Below are 19,098 nucleotides of genomic sequence, written 5' to 3'. Positions count from 1 at the left end.
ATGTTTTGCCAATAAGTAAATAAGCTATAAACCGTACCTTAAATCTGCGTGGATATACAAATGTAGCACATCACACCGTTTAGATAAGAAGCACCAATAATGCTATGAAATAAAAGCTAATAAAAAGCTTTCTTCTACCAAATCTGCCTTCACTGCTCATACATGCATAGGTTTGTATTCAACAAAAACCTAGTTAGTGTTAGAGAGAGAACAGGGCATAAAGTTCAACGGTGAGAATCCCGGTATAGTTTTCTGGATATTTGAAGAAAAAAAAATACGCATCTGTTATTTAGTGTTTTTAACGTATATTCTTAATATCTGTTAGTAAGAATAATAAACAATTCTAGCAATGACCAGCCCGGTAAAGAAAAGTCATATTCATTGGTGAGTCTATAAAAGATGCTAAACATTAGTAAAATGTCAGTGTTTTGATGAGACAAATGGAGACGGTCCAACAGAAACCTTAGAATATCTAAAATGATTTAGAGTAAGAGGGGATCGTTCATTAGATGTGCTGCAAAAAACAGAGAATAATTCATGTTGGACAAAGGACTTTTACTGAATGGGTTAATCTACCTGGAACCGTCTTGGAGCGTAATGGTAGGGCAAATACTTTGCATTAAACAAGAGCCTCTGAAATGCATGCGCCTAATGATACATGAATAATGCCTAAAATCCCTTATTTATAGTGTCTGTAATTTGTATGAATTGTAGGACAGAGTCTGATATTATTTATAATGTACCTTTGTATTTTGGGGACACATAATGCACCAGGTTCCATTCTGGAACTTATCTATAATGATAGAATAGCTGCTCACCTGGTACGAAGTCTGTTACATTCTAGTACGTCAAGACTATGGGAACTACACACGTATCTTTTAAAAAAATTAAAAAAAACTCTTCTACCTATTGTCTCCTGTTCAATCGAGGCTGCTATTAGGGTCACTCTGAGTGCAAAAAAAGGGGTTCATAAATGAATCCAAGACTCATGTATATTAAACTGTGGAATTAGTTTGCTGAAAGTAGTCAAGTGCAGTAATTGGCCACTTTATCAGGATAGCGCCATTTGCTTCCAATTAACTGCAAGGCTCTGTCAGACCGTGGCAATGTGAATAGGTGCATCTCGGCATCTGTTTGGGAGAGTTTTAAATCCTGTGGCAGCGCAGTTTGTCTCGCTTTACAATTTATTGGCGGAGGAGTAATAACCCCCTTAAACATGCTCGAAAATCTACGATATAAGGCAAGAATGTTTCCTTGTAGTGTGTGAAAGGAATGTGAATAAATTTGCTCTTCTCTTGCATCTTCAGGCTTACAACTAATGACAGTCTAATATTTAAAAGCGGGTGATAACTGCTTTTATTGAACTTTATATCATCTCTTTGTAGAAAGGTTTCACATAAAACTTATTCCAAATCGGTACAGAGACTTACGAAGCATGGTCTGTAACCAGTAAGACCGGGCAAAATGAATGAAGAATTCTGGCATATACTGTAACTGGTGGGTGCAGCATTCTTGCATACTCATTGCACTTGGCCGGGCGCATTAATATCTGGATCACAATGATGTGTGAGCATAGACGTTTTGTTTCCTCAACATTAAGATTAGTCAGAGGCTTCTGTAAGGCTAATTGTGATTAGCAAGTGTACTGATGCTAGAAGAGGTTTTTATAGATTTGTCATGTTTAGGCCAGTGTTTCTGAGAAAGGAACACAAACAGAAGCCAAAGTGAAGGTTTTTAAATTCTAGGGCTAATTTTGTGTCGGAAAAGTTTCTTCTGTCCTAGATATTCCTGTGACACTCCTCTCCAAGGCTGCCGGAATCAGTCCACCGCTCTAAATTAACCATTGGGCAAAAAAATTCCAATGTTGTCAAATCTTGTTTTCATATCGGAAACCATATGGTTCATTTAAAATGTAAGAGCTGGGGGTGTAACTTCCATGGGGCAGGAGGGGCAGGTGCCACAAGCTGAGGGGCGCTCCTCAGACAACTGTAGGAAATGCACCAGCATCACGGATGTGATTCGGCCTCAAACCCTGCCCAAAGTACCCAGAGCCCTAGTTACCCCTCTGGTACTCCATGTTTGGAGCAGCGGGATTAGAAGAAAGTGGTTACGGCAGTAATAGTCATTCAAATCACAATATTGTACATGTTTAAATGATATATAGTAAGAGCTCAGGGTTCTGCTGTGGGAAGAGGCGAAGCAGAAAAGACGATGGCCGTGTTTGCGGCTGATGCTGGCTAAGTATTATTGGGGTTTTAGTCCAATAACAGCTGGAGGTCTGTAACCGCGTCTGGTCTAGTAATCAGCCAAGGAACACAACAACACAGAATATTTTACTACATTTTATTAGCGAATGAGGTGGTTTGATTACTGTGATACTTCTGGGTGAACTTACTGCAACAGTCCAGACATAGAAATGAAGCAATCTGCATCATTTTCTCTTTCTACAAAAGGTCATTATGTAATCGTCTCAGTTTCCCAAATGTTGGTGATGTCAGTGTCGCAGAAGTGATATATAAGCGGTTGAGCAACAACCCCAGGCTGAGAGATTAAAACACAGAAACGTCTTGAACACACGCTGACTTAACAGGTTTACTCATTCTCTACCTGTGCTATGCATGAAATAAAACTGATACTGCAACAAATCAAGAGAGGAGCCTTTAGAAGAGAGCTCTGACATCTCAAAACCTGATATTAATGAAAGACATGAGCTGCAACCAAATCTCCATCTTCACTTGGATACCCCTGTATACACCTACCCTATTTCAATGTATTGTGAAGGGACTGACACTTTAAAGCCCTCTTGGCTGGGATGTTGCTAAAGTCTTCCCAATTGGCAAGTCAGTGGAATGTTCTGTTGGTTACTATGGCGATTGCACCAGTTTAATCACTCTACACTACAACTGGTCTCTACGCGTAATCCTTGTTATGCTTCAGTGTTTAGTTTCTTGGAATGCTACACGTTACAGTGTAGAAGAAAGGAACACCTAATGAACTCTCACAAACTGTCTTAGAAAGTGTTGAAATACCATTTTTTATGCATTGTTTATGATTTTTTAGATGAGAATCCTATTTTCGCAAGAGATCAACATTTGCCAACATTTCTGGTATTTTTTAATAGCAGTTCACTATAGTTTAACACATGTTGGGTTCAAACTGATGTGAATTCACACACACACACGTATTTAACAGCGTGAAGCCTTTACGGGCAGGGAATCATTCTCCCGTTTTACTGTACCATGGCCTTTCTGAGTGTGATAGTTACAATACAATTAGGAAAAAAAATTGATGGCATTCTTGTTCTAATTAGTAGCAGATTAGACTTTTGGCAAGTCTTCCAGAGCTCAGCTATGTGTGGTCTGTTATTTCATATGCAACCTGATATTTCTGCTTACTTTACTCCGAGCCCGAACTGAATAAGGCTTCCCAACTTTCCCTGGTGATGGGTCACAGAAAATGCCAATTTGTCATGAGGTTTTGAAAACATAATTGTTGAGCTTTTTAGTTTGTGTTTGTTCTAAAAAGGTTTATCTGCCTAAATAGTGGTCAGGGAATTGTGATTAAAGGCAGCCACTCCATCATACATATACTTCTCACAGCATATACATTAGTGCGTTTTTTTTTTTGTTTTTGTTTTTTTTAACAATGCGGTTCAACATTAACTCGTTTAGTACAATGGTGGAAAAAGAACAAAAAAAAAAATCCTATGTTTTGGAAATGCATGAATGTATTCCCTCATATGAATTTGCTCCTTCCACACACACCCCAAGCATTGCCTAAGCTGCCGGTTTGCGTTGCCAGCCCACCTGATGCACTATTTCTTCTTTTTCTGTCTCCCTAATATGAGGAGTAGAGATACGATGGGCAATTTCAATGTAGTGTGTTATATTCAGTTATATGCTGTACATGGCAGACCTGGAGTAGTTTGCAAGGTATGGAACAATTGGCAGAAACGTTGGATTGAATTTTGTTTCTGATCACTTACTTGCGGGAGCTATATATATATATATACACACACACACACACACACACACACACATATGTATGCCGTAGCTGCACTTGCAAAAGCAGTTAGTACATGATGAATGGATTTATACCCAAAATATTTCAGAAAAACTGCAAAATAATTCACACCATGATTGTACTGTCATGTTAGGGTTGAGTCTGCAGGGATAAAGATGTCACCTCCTGGTGTTTTCCCCCAGATGTCTTCATATTTTGTTCATTAGTTATAGGCTTAGACCAAAAACAATTGGACGATGAGTTTGGATTGTATCATTTGTTCGACTTTGAGCAACGTGACCAGCAGTCAGGGTGACTTTGGAGTGTAGAGAGTGTAGAGAGTATTGTTAATAAATGTAAAATAATTCACTTGCGATGTGGAAATCCCAAAGCACAATATAGCATTAAAGGCACTTTTCTGTGACGACAGAGGAGGGTGGGGGCTGAGAGTATTATTTCTCTTTCTGACGACTTAAAGGTAAACGGATAATGTGATAAACCGTTGGGAAAAGTAAGTAGGGTGCCTGGTTGGAGATGGATGTGGTTCTGACACTTTACAGATCCCTGGTCATCTAGTATTGGGGACAGTTCTGGAGACCGCCATCTACTGAATGATATCAACACATTGGAGAGAGTTCAGAGGAGACCTACAAAAATGCTAAGTGGTAAGATAGAAATTATCAGGAAAGGTTAAAGGATCTTAATATGTATAACTTGTAGGAAAGAAGAGAGAGGAGATGTGATAAAAAAAAACATTTATATACTTAAAGGTATTTAAAAGGAGGAAAGCTTATCTGAAAGGAGGAGCAGTGTTAGAACATGAGATCATAATTTAAAACTAGACGTTTACAGGTTTAACTGTAATGTAAGTTCTACTTTACTGAGAGAGTAGTAGATAAATGGAATGGTTCCCCAGTAGAAGTGAGGGTGGTTAATACTGTGAGTGCATTTAAACATGCATTGAATAGACTTAAAGCGATCCTCAATATAGGACAGACCGACAACTGACAGTGGATTGAATTCCTTATAATCAGGAGAAATGAGCAGACTAGATGGGCCGCATGGTTCTTATATCTATGCGCAGCGGAGGCGTGTATCCAGCAGGCAGCCACGTGCAAGCCGTTTATCAGCCGCTATCCTTAAAGTGCCGGGGCCAATTTTAACCCACCCCTTGCACATTGCTGATCTTTTGTATGAACTAATTAATCTAGAATTATTATTGCAATCTCAGTACTTATCGGATATCTCAGGTGCTTCTGTGACCCTTTGCCTAGATTCACAGACTAGGCAGTAAAACACGAGTATTCACCATTCATTCTGCAGGAATATTTCTCAATTTACTGAAAGGAAATATACAAATTAGAAGCATGCTGACAGATAAGGAAATAGATTTAAGGAAGTCTGACCTCGATCGGGTTGACGCAGCTCACGTTTCATGCGAGGCATGTCCTGGATTGCTGTGTGGAAAAAAAGAATAGGTATTGTGTGTATTTATGTGTACACCTTGGTCATAGGACCAGTCGTATAAGATAGAAATTCCTCTGCCCTTTTTATTATAGCTGTTTCAAATCTTAAAGGGACAGACCCTCATTTCATAGTATGCATTACACAAAGCTACAACTTGTCTAAAGAAGTGTCACACATATATATATATATATATATATATATATATATATATATATATATATATATATATATATATAATCATTTAAATGTTTAGCATCTTTATTTGTGAGTTATATAGTTGAAAATACTATGGGGGGGCAAGAACAATTTTTTCAAAGTAACTAAAATTGGGGAAAATTACTATAATAGGAAAAAAGTAGGGGAGGACGTGGGAGGTAATGCATGGAGGCACGATTGGGTAGAGGCCTGTTCAAGGTCAAAGGACAAAGTGCATCTCCTACCTTGTTAAACTTGTTAAATGTTTTATTCCTTCTGTGAAAAGGGAAATAAAACTTTAGTTTCTATAAGAAATACTGGATACTTTACTGACTGTGATCATAACAGTTATCATACGGAAGTAGTAGTAAAAACATAATAAAAAATCAATAGATTGCACCAGGGTTCTGCTGATCCAGAATCGCGTTGTATGAATGGTTTAGCACCGTATTCCCCACCAACCTGCGATGATGGTCCTGTTCCTCATAGACAAAACTTTTAATTGCGCTCTCGGATCTGCTCAGCGTTATTACGTCTGAAGGTTTTTAAAAATTTTATATCAACACCCTATGATTACCGTCTTTGGTTTCATATGACTAAGTGTTCCCGACAAAAATTATGAATGAGACAAAAAAGATTAAGTAATTATTTCTGGGATTGGCCATAAATCAGTACCAGGAATGTTCGTAACGTTACGTTCAGAAGAGTAGGTGGAACGGCACATATAAAAACACACGGCTAATACCATTAATCTACTAAAGTGAAGTGGATCGTAACTCTTTGTTGAATCTAAATAAAATTGTACAGATTAACGGCGAATCACCTGTATCTACGTAAATTTAGAAATGCTTCCTTGTAACCGTCTGTTTTCACGTTTCTAAATACCCTCATGCTATATATACTGGAAGCACTCTAGTTATTTTTAGATTTCATATTATATCCTTGGCAGTCAGTCAGCACCGTGTAGTAATGATGCTAAACTGCCACGAGAGGGACATCAAAGGCAGAGGTCCGAATACACAGCGTTTTGTGATATGCTGCTGAATGACATGTCGGCCTTCTGGGCCACTGTATACCAAGCCCAATTCGCCTGCGGACGGGAGACGGATCTTTGTAATTGCTGCCTGGCATATAATGCGAAGGATTCGCAGGTCACGTTGTTTCCCGATGCGGTGTAGATTCTGCTATTTGTCTGAGATCTCGCCTGTTTCGTATTTTTTGGTGTATGCCATAAAGAACTCCGGGTCTTTGAATAAGACTTGGAGAGTTATTTGCAGAAATATTTACAATGTATTTTTTGATGTAACAGAACATTTTGCTTGGTTCAGTTTCTATCGTTCATTCATTGCAATGTCCCGGCCGTCTGGTTTATTCCCCAGCCTGCGAGTTTTCAAGGGAATCCTTCACTGCGTTAGATATGATCGTCCCTGGCGAATTCCTCTGCAGCGGGCTGGCCCTGCATATTGCATTCAGGCATACCTTGCTTTAAGGACATAGCTGCAGCACAACCGGTCCCCTGTGTCTGTAGTTCGGTAAGCGAGAATGGACAGTCTTTTGTGGAATTAATGACCTGATTACCGTGCTGTACATGCATTGATAACTGAAAAAAGGTTAAGTACATTTTCATGTTACATGCTCTGGACCCCATTGTGTACGTTAAGGTGGGGTATGGGGTATGCATGTAGTTCAATCGGTGAGGTCACTATATCATTTTAAATAATAATTAAAAAATACAATTGTTATTATTGATTTATATATTCCACAGCGCTGTGGATTTAAACTCTGTGAAAGTTGCTACAGTACTGCAGGACTCGTCTAATTTAATACTTATGAGCCATTTGTGTTGCCAAGTGGATCTGTTTTATGCCCCATATGTGTAGATACGTTTCCCTGGTACACATTTTCCCAGCGCATGGTTGAAATACATCTCAGTAAGTCGCCCATTGCAGAAAAACCCTACTGAAGCGTTGCCGGGGAAGGATATTCCACCAGACGATGTAAGCAGCTGCACGCTAATCCTTCCCTGCATCACAAGTGAGTTTTTGGCATTTTCCGATACACCGCATTTTTGTTACAGGATGCAATGCGACTCCGCTGCACCCAACGATTCCAATCATCGCAGCCTTTGAAATTCGGGTTGAGATATCAAATCAAAGTATGCCAGCTAGTTGAATGAGCCTGGAGAGCTTTACACAAAGCTTCCATTTAAGCTTTATAAATCACTTGGCTTGCCCTGAAAGCTAACCTGGACTTGGGTGCGATGATGTGAAGTCAGCTGGCAGCTGCCTTGTCCACCCAAGACAATAGGACGTCTGAACCTCCCCGTTATGGGGAACGTACGCTACAGGACTCCTTTTAAAATCATACTTCCCTGTGGGTGGGTTATTTTTAGGTGCGTTTACCCCATAAGGGGAAGGGCTTGCAGCCCAACTGAACAGCATATAAATAGCGCCATCATATTCTGCAGCGCTGTACAATGGGTTGCCCTCATGTGAACAGTAAAGTATGCATAGTCTTGGAAGAACCAATAAATAGTTAAATTAAAAGGCTGGGCAGCGAGCCGGTACGTCCGTATTACCTTTCGTGAAAATGCCTCCTCGAGTGCAGCCGGACGGCGGCATCTCCTCACCGCCAACACATGATCTATGATTAAGCGTGTAGCCGAAACACGTGAGATACGTGCTCGCTATATTTATCATTTATCACTTTACACTGTGACCTAATGAACTGAATGTTTTATTCTTTTATCCGGAGTCTGTAGCTTGATGCTCGCTGGACTACAAGCGTCGTCCTTTCCTTTTTTCCCTCCATTGTCTTTAAAGCACACGGTTAACAGTTTGAGTGCCGGTGTGTCATTGTCCTCATTACTTTTTCGCTCTTCAACTCACTTTATGTTAAAAAATCAGGTATGATGGTTAACTGAGTTCTCCCCTTGTCAAGAAAGTGCTAGATCTTCCGTCCACTGCAATTACAATCGCGTCCCCTATCTGCCTTTGGTGTCCTTCTCGGCTTGCTTGCGAAAGTGTTGTTTGAGTAAGCATGTTGCGGGGTAAGCAGGGCTCTTGTGGCCGGGCAGTCTGTAGGCTGTTTGTAATCCCGCAGCCGCAGAAAGACATGGGCTTTTGTAGCCACGTTGACAGACCATGTGAAGAAATAACCAGATCCGTTATCACTTGTACAGCTTTTATAGACCCAGTAACGATGATGCTTTTCTTGCAGGCGTTCGCGGCTACCAGCCGGATAATTTACTGGGGTGCCTCGTATTAATGACTTTAATTCTGCCGGAAGATTAGCACCATTCTCTTTTGCTTTCCTTAAAATAGATGCCTGCCTGCGTCTTGTAAACTAATGCAAGTAACCCTTTCAACAGACTTTTTTTTTAAGGAATGGCTATATGTCCATGAAACTGTCCTTTCCGGTTTTAATTACTATATTTGGCACGCCGTAAAAGTTTTAATAGTTATCTTACGGAAGACTTCAGTTTAAATAATGTGTAATGAGCAAGTTTGGAAGTTTAGGGGTACGCAGAGGAAAACTACTAATTGTAATCGCAAAAATAGGAATTGTATATTTGTACCCCATATCCCGCACCGTTATACCAGAGGGTGTATTCTATCATACTGGATGTTAAAAATCCAACCTAATTTTTAAGTCCATGTCATGGCTTTGCGGCATGAGCTTGTAGATGCACACACTTCGTTATACCGAGTCAGAAGTTGTGGGTGTTTTTACGATTTGGGGGTCACGTAGAGATGGCAGCATGGAATAGCCGTGACGTCTGTGTGGAGCCACGAGGCTGGAGCGTTTTCTGATTGAGATGAGCCCTTGTCCCTGACATTACTAGAGGTTCGTAGTAAGGCGGTGGGGCTGGCTGCTTTACATGATTGGTAGGAGAGGACTGTCTGAGACGCGGGCTTTCCCACTCCTCCCCATCTCAAATGTCTGTTTTGTCTGCACTTCCCTCACGCAGCATTCTTGTGCAAAAATCTCAAGGCTTCAGTCTGGAGCACTGGGTCAAAGAATCCGTCTCTTTGAAGAGTAGACTGGAGGTGTTTTTTTTGTTTTTGGATTTTTTTATTCGCTAAATAGATTTCACTTTTACATCAAAGAATAACGCTCTCAGGGCAAGCTGCTGAGTATAATGTAATAAGCAGACATGTAAATATGGCACTTGGTGCCTACTGAAAGAATGCATTTGCCTGCAAACACTTGCCTGACTCTGTACTTTAAATGCGTCTCAGACACGACTTTTCACTCCCTGCAGAAATTAAAATAAAGAAGGAAATAGTTTAATTACTGTATAATTACACCGTCTCCTATTTGTTTCTAGTGGTTTTTATTTCAAATGCTAATCTGCTATATAAAGGACTGCTGATTTGTGTTTATTTTTCGGGAGGATTGACTTGCGCTCGCTACTGTGCGTGCTGCTAGACTCGCTGGTGGGCTGAGCAGACGGGGTTTAATACTTTCATTGATTTAACTTTTAGCTGTTACAGGAAAAGCAGGCCAGTGTAATGCAGTGTGCTGAAAGGGTTAAACAGGGAAGACTTTTACACCCATGTGCTGCCCAATGTTATGTTTCCTTTATGCACTTGTATGTGGTATACACAACTGTAGGATATCTGTTGACATTAAAGCAGTCCATTGCCCCATACATAAGAATGTATCTTAACCCCTTCAGGACAAAGCCCGTACATGTATGAGCTCACAATGCATTGTCATTAATGGGTTTAAGTACTGTATATGAAGGGGAAAAAAAAGTACTTGCCTTTGTGAGAAGTTGCAGCTGAAGAGCTGCAGTGCACCTCCCCCTCCGTTGTCTGGTTTTCTCGCCCGACAGGTGTGGAAATATGCAAATCCATAGAATGGGTCCTGCAGAATGCCTCCATAAATTTACAAAGGGGAGAAAAACATACTTTAAATGGAGACACGCAACTATGAATTAAAGTGCATACGATGACTTGAATGTCCCTTTAACCCCTTCATGTCCAGTGACATACCAGGTACGTCATGCCCAAGTGGGCTCATTGGGTCTGTGACATACCTGGTATGTCATGCAAAAAAAAAGTCGCTGCATTTTATGGGCTAATACCCGTTTTGTACGGGGATCTGCTGCTGCTGGTCTGCCTTGAAGTGCAAACATGGTTTAAAATTTAAAAAAAAAAAAAAAAAACCCCGGTGCTGATTGGGTGCGCTTTGTTATTGCAGAATAGTAAGACCATTATTTTTTTATCATATCATACTGATAAGGCAGCATAGTCCAAAGAGGGTATACGGGAAAATACTGTGATTAGTCGAGGTGTGGAAGATGTATTTAAACTGACAGATGCGCTTATTTCCATTCTTCCCTAATAAAACACCAGAGATGTAGCACCCAGATATTCTCTACCGCAGCAGATCATGTAGGAAATAGATATTAAAATTATGTGGATACTGGTGCTTTTGTGAGCGGTGCCATTTTTTTTTTATGTGTGTTGAAACTCTCCAGTGAGTTGCGGTCTGTCATCTCCGTACCTACCAGCCATGGTGGTATCCTTCAGCTTTAGATTTCTGTTTATTTCTTCACAGGTTTGACGTATTGGCTTTGGTTTTCATTCTAGGCCTGCTAAGCCTTAAGCGGCACATCCAGTGCGCTGTTACAAGTTAAAGTAAACTGTGTTTATCTCCTGACATATTTATTTTAATTAGAATACTACAGTGAAAGTTTGAACTTCAAATTGAGTGTCGTCTGTAATGCATAGGATTATATTCTGCGAACATTTTCAAACAACTGCTTACTGTATAATCCCTTTAACGAGGAAAAAGTGTTACTTTTTTCCCTTCCATCATTGCCTGCTGTGACCGAGATTTGTTTTCTACACATTGACTAGATTACTGAATTGGTAAGCTTTCATGCCTCAGGTCGTGATTAGGTCAAACCTAGAACTTAAGAGAGCCGTCAAAAGCAAATATTGACTTTTAATACCGATCAAGGAATTCTCTTGCCTCTATCTATACAATGCATTGACACTTGGGGAGAAACTTACATTTATGCTAAACAGCACAAGCCTCAAGTAACCCAGAACACAGAGAAATACCCCCACGTCCATGCTGAAGTCATTATGAGTGTTTGAGAGTTAGGTTCCAAAGTTCTTTCCGTTGGGTCAGTCTGTGGTTTGTTAGCTGCCCCATAAGTTTTTATTTTAATAACAGTTGTGTTACTTTGCATCAAATGATCTCTGCATTTTCTCATGACTTAATAGAGCTACACACAATGTTACACGCTTAAGAGTTTCCATGTGGCCCTGATGTCACTACAGGCCATCTAACTTTATTTAATGAATATGTTGATATTTAGTTACATTTTTTATATCAGTTTTTGTTTCCTGACATCAGTGGGCTTGTGACCTTTTCTGTACTCTACTTTTTTTATGACAAAAAAATCTCAGAATAAGAGGGTCCTTTTTTGCATGTTCATTTAAGACCATGTTCTCTTCATATGAATAAACACGATAGAAGGAATGTCTTGGGAAATGCTGTTAAATAAGTCCCCAAAGCAAAAAAAAAAAAAAATCCATACTGTTTCCTTTTAGTGGCAGTCGAGTAGAAAGGTTGCTCCATCTCACTGATCTTCTGATACTTTTTCTTGATTGATCCTAGTTGGGGGAAGTAAGCCATAGATTTGTATAGTAGATGGTTTGGGGGCGTTGCATGGAGAAAGTGGTCACCTAATCAGACAGAAGCACGCTGACAAATTATTAATGTCTCGTGTCCTTTGAGCTGTTCAGAACTTGGTAGACCTTTGTATTTTGTGAGCTCACAGCTTAGATAATGACCAAAGAGGGTGGTCCCTCTAGGTCAGGACAAAGGTCATTGCAAGGGCGGCGGGAAATAGGTTGCTGGGCTTTTTCCCCCCTCTGTTCTCAAATTTGCTTTCATGGTTATTAGTTGTTTAAACCATCGTCCCTAACCCTAAGAAGAATGCAATATATATATATATATATATATATATATATATATATATATATATATATATATATATATATATATATATATATATATATATATATATATATATATATATATATATATATATATATATATATATAATTTTAACATAAATCAAGCATTAACACCAGTTCTGTTGCCTGGCACATCTTGCATGTATATAATTGGTATAAAGATGTGTACCTGATTAATGAACACACATTGTTGTTACACATGCGAGCTGTATTTGCTTTTCTGTATTGTGTTTTTTACAGAGAAGTAAGTTAAGCAATCTTGATGCTGGTTTTTGATATTGAAAAATAGTTACGCTCACTTTGCTTTTCTCTCTGTTTCCTTTTTTAGTTTTGTTCTATTAGATTCTAATCTGTCATCACAAATTCTTACGTTAATAGCGTTATATTCATACAAAACTGCTTTTGTTATTGTGGGCATTCCTTTTATGCGTTTTTCAGGAACATCATAAGAAAAATGTATTTAATTTGATTAAAGTTGAAGTCGGCAAACGCTTCCACTGTTATACCAATTTACCCAGTGTTATCATTACTGTGCCAGCGCGTTCATTTAGCCGACAAGATCCCATCCGTATTGTAGCGTTACGTGTTAGTGAAGTAAAAGAGAGCAGGCCAAGTTTGTGAAACCTCAGAGCCAGCTTTGTTGAAAAGGATCCAGACTTTGTATGTGTTAAATGTGTGTAGTTACAGTGATCTGCTGGTTATTCTCTCTCCTACAGAGATGTGACTGAATGATTCCATGTTTGTCCTCATTTATATTGGGTGTTTAATATAAATATATAAATGTGTGTAAAATAGCATATACACGCGTGTTTATATATTACATGCTTGTTTTCAGTCCTGAGTAGACTCCTTTTCTCTCTTAACAAAGATCTGTGTGTTTTTTGTTGGGTTTTAGAGGATTCTGTAGGACGAGAACTCCGGTTTCTCTTTATGAAAATTAGGGGTACTTTCTGAAACATGTTTCTCTATATATGTAGTAACTATCCCCTGTTTATTTACGCATAAATGATATATAATACATACACACAGACTCGCTTTGGTGTGTTGAGCTTTTCCCGGCCGGCTGGATGCCTGTACAGTAGTGTGAAGGCAGTTTTAATGGGGCAGTTAGTGCTGATGCGTTTGGTGTCTTTCATTTCTAGACCTTTGTTCTCCAGGACCTAAGAATCGATTAAATAGCTTTTTGTTTAGGCTGTGTGATACTTAATTTTGGATTAATTGCTCTTATGTTGTTTAGCACCGCCGTAAATATTAGCCGTTACTAGTTCTGTCTACTCTTCCTGGTTTGTAAATACAACGCTTCTCCATAAAATTTCCTTTGTATTAATTTCAGTTGAAAAGCAAAAGAAGGTCTTGCACAAGAGGGTCCAATGGTTAATTTCAGTTGTCTTCAGAGACCGTGTTCCTCCCCTCCAACATGCTAAAATCAGTTCTTTTAGAGGTTGCTGTTAAATGTGCTTCATACAGCAGGGTTAAATGAGGTAGCCAGATAATGAACTGCCACACATGATTTAGTTACACAGCTATATGATCAAGAAGCCGAGCCGCCTATGGCTGTATTACAGCGTGGAACGTTCACAGCGCACATTAATGTTACTGCAGGCTCCTAACTTTCTTGAGCGTTTTGTATAGTGGTTAATTACGGTATGTCTTTCTTGGCTCCTAAGGAAAGTTGGCTGACTCCTAAGTAATTCTGGATGGCTCTCAGATTCAACACAAAATGTGTCAACCCCTGCTGTATAATTAAATAAACCGTTCTGCGTGCAGCTATTGCAAGATCAAATGAAACGTGCGTATTACTTGTGTTCACGTTGGGCTTTTAGATTGTTGGCTTCAAGCAGTTTCCCTTTTGAACTTTCACTCTTATTCTAATTGTCTTTGGGATTTTTTTTATGTAAACTCCATTTCTGTCTCCTTTTTGACCTGCTTCTCCCTGACAACATCCCTCCAAGCACCTCCAAACATCTCCATTTGTCATTGTGAACATTCCCTGCCCACTTCTCATTCACCTTCACTGCCAGCAGGGTCATCAGAAGGATGACTGGTTAGGACAAATGAACAATACGGGACTCCATGGTCAAATGTGTAGTGTGTTGGGAGGTCACACTAGCAGAACTGTATGAAGCCAACGGGAATCCCTACAAGATAACGAAGCAGTGCTTGTTGACTGGTTAAAGGGTCTCTGTTTAACAGTGTCTGTATAGATTATTAAAAGCTACGTCTTGTGCTTGCCGTCCTTTTCTTCATGCTTATGACGAGTCAAAAGCAGGACTTAATGTGCTTAGTTTTTTAACTCCATTTTTAATTTTCACTTTGCTCTTTATGAGTAAGTGGTTGAATTGTCCCTCTATCACATTGTTTATTTAAAATAATAAATACTCCTATATTCAACTTCCGTAAGCTATATTACTTCTTCAGGTTCCTTCTCCAGCTATGTGTCCCGTTGCATTTTATGATAAGCGATTGAAAAGATCATTTCTTCTCATGTGCGTGTTTATTAGAATGCGCACACGGATGTTTTGAAGGGATTGCATCTCTGTAAGTTGATCCAGATGTGAGCACCACTGCTCATGGAACACGAGTTCTGTTAAGGTCTGGGTCTATACGAGGAAATACGTATCTTTATCACTGCGTAGTGACCCAGTCAGAGTCTGGAATTAATCTGTCGCAGTCAGATGAGGACTTCGAGTTCTGGAGAACATCAGCAGAACAGGCCAGAGGCTATGACCCAATTGCTCAGTGGATAGTGCATCATGCGTCACGAGGAAGCCCGTCTCTCGAACATCCTTTGGAGTGCCACAAGTTAATTCTATTCAATGTGGGGTATTTAAAGCAATTAACCCCAAAATAGCAGAAACCCATCATTGCTTTAAATGTTATTTCAGTTTTGTTGGGTTTTTCTAAGGCAATAGAGAAGCACCTGATTTTAAGTATCTGCTCAGAAACCATTAGAAGGTTGTCTATTAAAAGATTTAACTGTCGAGTGTCCAGTGTGTTAATCCACTGACTCCTCTTCAGACACCCGCAGGGGTTAGTGTTCACTAATTCAATCATTACAGAATTCCTCGTTACGTGCCAATGAATTATGTGCAAATTTGCGTACTCCATGCAATAATCAACAGGGTATGAAGGACTTATATGGACTACACCGAAAGTTAATGGCATGGATTCAACCGAGTATGATAAATGGAAACATTTGTACTACTTAACACCTGGTCACTTATCAGTCTATTCACTATATATTTCTGCTTCTGACGATAATGTGAGAAAACATGATAATGGGTTTTTGCCCTCGTGCCGTTTTACTGATTGCCTTAACGCAAATTAGTATGCTAACAAGAATTTAACAGCTCATTATGCATTCTAACATTAACATACAAAAAGTCATCGACCCCCTGATACCAGGCAGTTTAATAGAACTACACATTCAGCCAGGTGCTGCTTTGTCTTTTCACCTAAAAGCGAGAGTGGAGTTTGTATAAAAGTTAATGTATTGGGTTTGCAAACAGTCTGAAGAGTTATATGCGTTTTTATGACAGAAGATAAAAGTACTTAAAATATAAATGTTCATCCTATACATAGTCTTGTCTCTTAAAAGAAATCTAAAGTATAGAAAAAATAAATCAGTATTTTGAAGTGTGTATATATATATATATATATATCTATATATATATAATATATTTAGCTTTATACAGATTGAGATCGTCATGCTGTGGACATGTAGACCACGGAAAGGGATCCCACATTTTAACCAAAGACTCACATAAAATTGTAATTAATCTGCTTGTGTTTGAGAAATTTATTGAGAACGTGTTGGCTATGAAACAATGCAGGGCAACTCTGATTTAGGAAGGCTGGGGTGCCAAGGTTTGGGGAGCAAAGAATGCGCAATGCGAACACAACCTTCACATCTGACGCCTCTTAATCAAGTGATGGACGGGACATCATACAGGAGTGAGGTGGGCTTAGAGGAGAGATTGAAAAATGACAATTACTCAAAACTTAAATATTTGAGCTTTGCACAGAACCAATATGTTCATTGAGTATGCACTTGCGTGGCTGTCCTGCAAGCACTTTAAACCAGGGCAAGACACATTTGTGTAGACGTTAGCAGCCGGACAGGCAAATCTGGGAGCAAACAAAGTGTGGAAAATCAAATGGCAGTAGATATAAAAATGTAGGTGCCATGGCTGCTTGACTCCCGGGATTTCCCAAGCCCTGCTTCAAATAGAACAAAAAATCCACAATCCCAAAATCCAATTATAGAAACTTAATATGTGAAACATGTACATATTCACGCTTTCGTTTGAATTAGCTTTTAGGTCATTAAATCCAGCCAGGAAAATGACACATGGACACCATGACACGTTCCTGGCACAAAATAGCACAGAGAGAAGCGTTTCATGAGCCTTTGTAACACACTTATGTGCCAGTGTGTAGACTTTTGAGGTTTAACATTAATCTTGAATCTAATTCATGTTCATATGTTTATTCCCTACAAAATATCTTGGTAGAGGCGCTAAAAGGCACAGCAAACACATATGTTTATAAATGCGTAGTGGCCCAATCAGTATAGGGACCTGCTTGCATATTAGTAGCCAAGCTCAAACAGCATGCTTTCTGCCACAGTGACATATGCAGATTGATTTGTTACATCAAACGAGACGTTTAACTTCATGACTGCTGCCTTTGTGATCGTGGGCAGGCAATTTGTCATATAAAACCTCTTAATCAAGAGCGTAATACGGCTATAACCATTTTCTGCCATTTCTGTTAGCTGATAAATTACATGGTCTGTTCTCAGCCTAGTTTTAATAGGTTTTTCATGGAAACTGAGCCAATAAAACATTCCTCATAATACATGTAGAGCATGGCATTTTTTTTTCTTCTTCAATAAACATCTTGTTCAGACGTGTGGAGAGGAAATGGATTTCCAAATTTTATATAACCCCTTTATTTTGATATTAACTGGTGTGTAAATTGTTCGGAAAATCAGGAGAGCTAATTATAAGTCATTGTAAACTCCACTGCTACGTCTAACGCACTTTTATTTTTGTTTTGTATTATATGCAACTATGCAGTTAAACCCATTCATTGGTGTTTAACAAAGTTCTTTGTAGCAAGCAGACAAAGCAAAATGTACTAATCTTTTTAGTGGTGGGAATGGCCTTAGTCATAGCCTTTTTTAAAATTATGTCAGAGCTTTAAAATTATGGCAGCTTCTGGCTAGGAGTCCCACATCGAACGTTCCCCCCCCCCCGCTATGCTCATAATGTTGACGTATTCTTGACCATAGAAACATTTGACGGTAGATAAGAACCATCTGACCGTGTAATCTGCCCCGATGTAGAAACTTTAATCGTTCCTTGATCTCGTCTTAGATTCAGGATTGCTTTATGCCTATCCCATGCATGCTTAAATTCCCCTAACCGTGTTAACCAGCATGTTTAAAGTGGAGGTCACCTGATGATGCCCCATAAGTAATGCAAGGGAAGTATAACTTTGTTTTTTTTTTTTTTTGTACTTATTTAGCAAGTACTTGCCTAGAAACTGATTCAGAGTCCTCGGTAAAATCCATTCCTGCTAATCTGTCCATGCCAGCAAAGCGAGATGCGTATACAACGTGTCCCTGGCTTGTCTGGCCCAGCAGGAGTCAACATAAGGAATGTGAGAACTCCAGTACTAGGAGTAACCATTCCCAGCTCATCTCTACATGAGTTTACAGTTTCTCAATGAATCTGATTTGAATTACAGCAGTCGGTGAATGGGCCAAAAAAAAAAACCCATAACAAGCAGTTTTAAGTTAAATACAACATCTTCGTCTACAGGGATAAATCTTCATTGAGATAACTCCGTTGAGTTACGTGATATACGTGCTCTAAAGTTATTTTCCCAGGAGCGTATGCAAATAAATGCATGAAGACGCTTCTTGGTTAAATATAGATTTGTTGTAAAAAGATAAGCACTTTTAGGTTTTTTTAATCTCAAATCATTATTAGTAAACTTAGAAAAAGTACAGAAGGTAGTTATCTATACCTGCAGCCCATGGCTCACCCCTGTGTGTTCTCCAGAACATCCCACATGTTAGATCAGTTCTCAGATAGGAGGTATGTCTCCTGCCAAGCACCTTCATTACCATCTTGTGCTATTCATAGGTTCCTGAGTGACGTCTACCCTCAGGATGATATGGAATTTATCCATAATATCAGAGGCACTCAAAATCTCACATAGATCCTCCTGAATTTGTCCTTTTTTTGGATAACTGGCCTCCAGTACTTATGTTATTGTGATTTGGGAACTTATGCATTTAATGCTAATATAAATAGTAATGTTACCCAAAAATATGTCATTGCTCTGCAAACATTCACACTCTAAAAACATAGTATATATATATATATACACACACACACTAAGGCGCTGCATATTGGTATGT

General features: G+C 39.2%; 1 protein-coding gene across 1 annotated transcript in view; it reads left to right on the top strand.

Annotated features, from left to right (window-relative positions):
• NDUFS4 (NADH:ubiquinone oxidoreductase subunit S4) overlaps positions 1–19,098 on the top strand; it is a 38,878-nt gene that overhangs the window by 7,897 nt on the left and 11,883 nt on the right. The window lies entirely within an intron of this gene.

Source organism: Spea bombifrons, chromosome 1 (genome assembly GCF_027358695.1).
Source record: "Spea bombifrons isolate aSpeBom1 chromosome 1, aSpeBom1.2.pri, whole genome shotgun sequence".
Taxonomy (NCBI): domain Eukaryota; kingdom Metazoa; phylum Chordata; class Amphibia; order Anura; family Pelobatidae; genus Spea; species Spea bombifrons.
This window is presented reverse-complemented; position numbering and strand designations above follow the sequence as displayed.